The sequence below is a fragment of the Lupinus angustifolius genome, chromosome LG14 (genome assembly GCF_001865875.1).
Source record: "Lupinus angustifolius cultivar Tanjil chromosome LG14, LupAngTanjil_v1.0, whole genome shotgun sequence".
NCBI classification, from domain to species: Eukaryota; Viridiplantae; Streptophyta; class Magnoliopsida; order Fabales; family Fabaceae; genus Lupinus; species Lupinus angustifolius.
This window is the reverse complement of record NC_032022.1, coordinates 10433319-10439622: the sequence shown is the minus strand read 5'-3', so window position 1 is coordinate 10439622 and position 6304 is coordinate 10433319.

The following is a 6304-nucleotide window of genomic DNA, read 5'->3' as shown; positions in this document are numbered from 1 at the left end:
TTTTTGCTGATTTAGCTAAAATATCAGAATATGCATACAAGTTTATTATCGTAGAACTTGATCGCATTTATAACATCGCTGTTGCACTAGAAAAAGAGGCGTCTAATGTTAATGAATCTTTCTCAGAGTCAAGCCAACCTAATTTAATGTCTAACACATTGCATGAGTTTTCAAGTTTTAGCATAAAGGATCCAAATATTTCACAAACAAAGGGTAGAAAGAAGGATTCTAGCAAAAAAGTTCAAGAAGGAAGGTTTAAAAGTGGTCTTGAATTATCGATAAATAAGTCAATAATTAAGAAGAGAAGATGTCAATTTTGTGGAGAACATAGTCACTATCAATCAACATGCAAACAAAAGAAATTTAATGTAACATTTTTTTTTCTTCTATTATGTTATATATATTTTTATATGAGTTCATTATTTTATCAAAAGATATTTATTTTTATTATTGGTGATAGTAACAGGTGTAGAAAGTAGCTGGAGGTCCTCAGATGATTAAGTTGAAACTAATTTTTGCATCTGGAAGCTCTAGAGTTGCTCACAAAGGGGAGCAAGTGTTTTGTTAGATTGATAGGTGGTCAATAGATTAAGTGCTTTGTTACATTGAAATTTATAGTAGAACTCCAAGGAACAAGTACAATATGTATTTTGATTTGATGATTGTTGAAATTATAATACATTTTTATTAAATTATCACTTTCATATGTTTTTAGCATCGTTTAAATTTAGCTGCAGGACACTTGTTTATATTTAGGTGCATGACACTTGTTTTCACTTTGGCTATGCTAGCAGCATTACTTCATTAACAAAAACCATGCATGCAGATGACCTTCTCATTTTTCTAATAATTTCCTAGTAATAGTGTTGTGATTCTATGTAACTGGTTTTGGAAACTATGACCATACAAACAGTTTTGGAAAAAATATAGAGGCAATGGACAAAATGTACAAGTAATAGCTTCTATCATCAAAATAGTTGTTCATGTTTAATAAAACTATATCTTTCTAGCTTGTGAGTTCCACATAAGATTGAATATTGATCATGCCCTTTAAAATGAACATCAACTAGTTAGCCTTGATATGGGAAAAATATATGTACATCAACTCAACACAAAAGTATGGGAAAACATTTGTTGTTTTATATTTATAAGGATTGTAGAAGGTATAACAAGGCTCATAATACACTTTATAGAGTAAAATTCATCTTAAAATAATTATTCTAAACTTTCATTTGATGATCAACAACATTTTCCTAAACAACTACCACATATACTAGAAATTTATCAGTACACATATCCCTTCCATAAAATGTATGGTATTCAAGTGTGAAAACGATTTTCCCCCAATGAACATTGCAAGTGAATCCTCTTGAGATGTATCTCTGCCAACAAGAACAATGCAAAAAGAATGCGTAATAAGCATATAATTCCAACTACTATGTTCATAATGCATAATGCAAAAACCCAACATTATTCTTCTATGGCTTAGCAAGTGAATGCATAATAAGCATATATTATACCTTGTGGCTTTATTGTACTTCATATAGCTTCCATCACTTCTTAAAATGCAGAGACCCAACATTATTTCTTGCATAATAATTCCACCTACTTATGATGAAAAATGAAAAACAAATATGAAGCACATCAACTTTAGCAGCAAAATAGCTATACCCTTATTCCAATATAAAAAAACTAATTCAATAACCACCAATGGTAGGGTCGGGTCAATTGGGGTTATTAGATGTATGGTTCTCTTTGTGCATATGAGCGTGAGAGTTTAGCATATGAGCTGCAACAAGGTTTGACAATGGAGGAATAGAAAGTTTGGGAATGATAGGTTGGATTTATTTTTCATCATGGTGAGAGTGGTAGAGAAATTAGGATTAGGAGATAAAAAATAAAAGTGGGTAAATGAAAGGGTGATGAAAGAGGCATTGGTGGTTTTTAAGTTATAATATAGACCGTTGGATTTAAACAAATATAGGGATAAGATTTAGTGTAATTGGTGTAACTCAAATGGGGTGTAAACCGATCCCCCTCATATATTATATATATATATATATATATATATATATAGGGATTTGTTTACACTCAAGTTAAGTTACATTAGTTACACTCAATCTCAGACATCTATTTTCTTAAATCCAACGGACGATAATGGTGACTAAAATAAGTGATGAGAGAGAAAACAAAAAATCTTAAATAACTTGTAAGATTTACCTATTTGGTTCATTGGATTTAAGAAAATGAATGATTGGAATTGAGAGTAATCATTATAACTTAATTTGGATGTAAACAGATCTCATATATATATAAGTCAAATTCCGCATTTATAATAATAAATAATATTGAGATAATTTTATTTAAAAATGATATGCATTGTATTTAATCAAGTCTAGGGTCAGGTTCGAGTTCATATGTTGACACCATCGACATTTAAGATCGTGTTAGTTTCTGGTCTATGACCAAGTCTAGGTTCAAAAAAATAATTCGATCAACATTTAGGATCGATTAAGAGACAAGTCTTATCCGCTCATCTCACTCTACCTTCAGAGATGGAGTATTTTTTCTACATCTATGAGCACCATTGCATTGAGAGGCAAAACCTTTAAAATTAAAAGATATAGGGTCAAGGAAAAAGGGTTGAAAGGCATTTTTATTTCTCACACCCAAGGAAAAAGATTTAATTGAAAAATGAAACCAAGGCATTGATTGAAGGCTTATAATCACAACATTAATCATTTCAGAATTATAATCCTAATTATCATATTTCACGGCCCCAAATTTTCCTTGTGATTCACTCATTGTGTTATGGAATTTGAATCCCATTTTTTAGCAGAGATATGGTATTTGGATATCATTTTTATACTATTATTATTCATTGATTTCTTATCCTTACCACAAAATTCTTTTTGTTGAGAAAGAAATAAGTTTTACATAACGGTGAAAGCTAATATGTGAATTGCATATTAGTTTGCTTGGAAATGAACTGTTTTATAGTTGTTGGATGAAAAAATTTGGTTACTGGTTATCGTGTTGTCCAACGTTTAAAAGTCATGGTTGTTAATTGGTGTAATCAAAGTGAGTTAGGTATAGTAGTTAGATGAGTTGCCACTTATAGAAAGTAGTTAAGTTGGTTGAAGTTGTTTTAGGAAAGATGTATATTAGTTATAATCATTAAAGGATTATGCATAATTCTAATACATTGAATATTCATTGAATCTCATCTCTAACTCTCTCTCTCTCAACTAGAATTCCTCTCCTTCTGAACATCTTCTTTCCCTCTACAATTCTTCTTTCTATTTTCCTTTCTTTCTAAACACAACACTAACAATTGGTATCAGAGTTAGGTTGAAGTTCACCATTTTTCCGCTGCAAATGGCACAAACAACTCGACATTTTGCCCCAACACTACCTATACTAGATGGTAAGAATTGGACTAGGTGGTGCATACAGATGAGAGCAATACTTGGATACCAAGATGTGGCAGATATAGTAGAAGAATGGCTACCAATTCTAGAAGAAGAAGCCACAGAAGAACGGAGGAACACACACAAGCAAAACAAGAAACGGGACTGCAAAGCAATTTGCCTTCTTCACCAAGCAGTGGACAATGCCCATTTTGAAATGATTGCAGGATCTGCAACAGCTAAGGAAGCTTGGGATGTGCTAGAAAAGCACTATGCAGGTGCTGCACAACTGAAGAAAATTTGTGTACAAACCATGAGGAGGCAATATGAACTCATGCAGATTGAGGAAGGTGAGAAAGTAGCAGATTTCTTCACTAGGTTGATCACACACACAAATTCGATGAAGGCTTGTGGTGAGAAGATGACTGATGCAACCATAGTTGAGAAGATTCTCAGAACTGTGTCCCCTAAGTTTGATTATGTGGTGGTAGCTATTGAGGAATCAGGAAGAGTTGAAAATATGAAGATTGAGGAGCTTCAAGGGTCACTTGAAGCCCATGAACAAAGACTCAATGAGAGGATCATAGATAGATCCTCACACCAAGCTCTCCAAATGCGGACAGCAAAGAAAGGAGGATTCTATGCAAAGAATTCAAGTAGAACAAAAGGAAGATATCCTGATATGAAAGGGAGAAAAAACTATGTCAACAATTCTGAACAACCAGAACAATCCAATAGGAGATATGGTAATAAGCAATTCAATGGGATGAAGAGGAAAGTTGACAAGAAGAAAGTTAGGTGTTATAATTGTGACAAGATTGGTCATTACTCAACTGAATGCATAGCACCTACCAAGAATCAACAACAAAGAAAGCAAGATTGAAAAGCAAATCTTGTTAAGGAAGAAAATGAAGATTTTGAGGAAGAAGTTGTGCAACTCATGATGACAACAGAGTGCAGATCCCAAAGAAATGACACTTGGTATCTTGACTCTGGTTGCTCTAACCATATGAATGGACATAAAGAATGGTTGGTGAACTTTGACTCAAGCAAGGGAAACAAAGTGAAGTTTGCAGACAACAGGGTAGTTATCACTGAAGGTTCAGGTGACATACCTCTCAAAATGAAATCTAGGAGCAAAGCATACATAATAGATGTGTTGTTTGTCCCTGAAATGAAAACCAACCTCATCAGTCTTGGGTAACTACATGAAAAAGGATTTAGCATGGAGCTGAATGATGGAGTTTTGAATGTCTATGACAGACTGAAGAAGAAGATCTTACAAGCTCCACTCTCAAATAACAGAACATTCCAAATCAAGCTAGGAATTGCATAGTCACAATGCTTGAATGCAGAAACTACTTCAAATGAGACATGGCTCTGACACTTAGGTATGGCCATCTCAACTATAGAGACCTTAGAATGTTAAGCCTAAGGAAATGGTCATTGGTCTTCCTGAAATTAAAACTCAAAACTCAGCATGTGATAATTGTCTAACTAGCAAACAGGCAAGAACACCATTCAGTAATCAGAACCAAAGTAGAGTTGTTGAATTACTAAATGTTGTATACTCAGATGTATGTGGACCTTTTGAAGTGCCCTCACTTGGAGGAAACAAATATTTTGTCTCTTTTGTTGATAATTTTAGCAGGAAGATGTGGATTTACCTAATCAAAACAAAGAATGAAGTATTTGAAAAGCTGAAGAAATTCAAGGCTTTGGCAGAAAGACAATCTGGGAAACTCTTAAGAATTTTCATAACAGATGGGGGGGAGTTCAATTCAAGAGAGCTGGAAGATTGGTGTGAAGGACATGACATCATTCATGAAGTCACTGCTCCATATACTCCACAACATAATGGAGTGGCTGAGAGGAGGAATAGAACCATCATGAACATGGTGAGGTGCATGCTGAAATGCAAAGGCTTGCCTCATAATCTGTGGGGTGAAGCTGTGCCTACATCAACATATGTACTGAACAGATATCCAACTCAAGCTCTTCAAAATCATATCCCTGAAGAGGTTTGGAATGGAAAAAGGCAATCAGTGAAGCACTTAAGAGTGTTTGGTTCTGTTTGTTATAGGCACATTCCAGATCAGTTGAGAAGGAAGCTAGATGACAAGAGTGAATTGATGATTTTTGTTGGCTACAATCCAACAGGATCATATAGACTTCTGAATCCTATAACAAACCAAGTGATGTTCAGCAGAGATGTGTACTTTGATGAGATGAGCTTATGGAAAGATTCCTTCATGAAGCCTGAAAATAACAAATCAGTAATTGTGATTCCTATGCAAGAGAACAGTGAGAACTCATAAGAATTGAATCATGTTCCAAGAATGAGGCATCAAGAAAACAGGGCTACTGAAACTAGACCTACAAGGACAAGGCATCTATCACTAAGGCTAAGTGAGTGTGAGATGTTTGCAGATGATGTAATCACTAATGAGGGTGACTTGATTCACTTGGCTCTCTTAGGTGAAATTGAACCAATCACTCTCAAAGAGGCATTCAAGGTGGATGTATGGCTTGAAGCAATGAAGGAAGAACTCAAAGCCATCAATAAAAATGACACTTGAGAAGAGGCTGAATTACCAAATGATAAGAGACCTATAGCAGTCAAATGGGTGTACAAGGTCAAGCTGAGACCTGATGGGATTATCTCCAAGCATAAAGCAAGACTTGTGGTCAAAGGATTCATGCAAAAAGAAGGGTACGACTATGATGAAGTGTTTGCACCAGTGGCCAGATTCGAAACAGTCAGGTTGGTTGTTGCAGTTGCTAGTTGGAATGGCTGGAAATTATGGCAACTTGATGTCAAGAGTGCCTTCCTAAATGGGCCTCTTGAAGAAGAAGTGTATATAACTCACCCCCCTGGTTTTGAGACAACAACA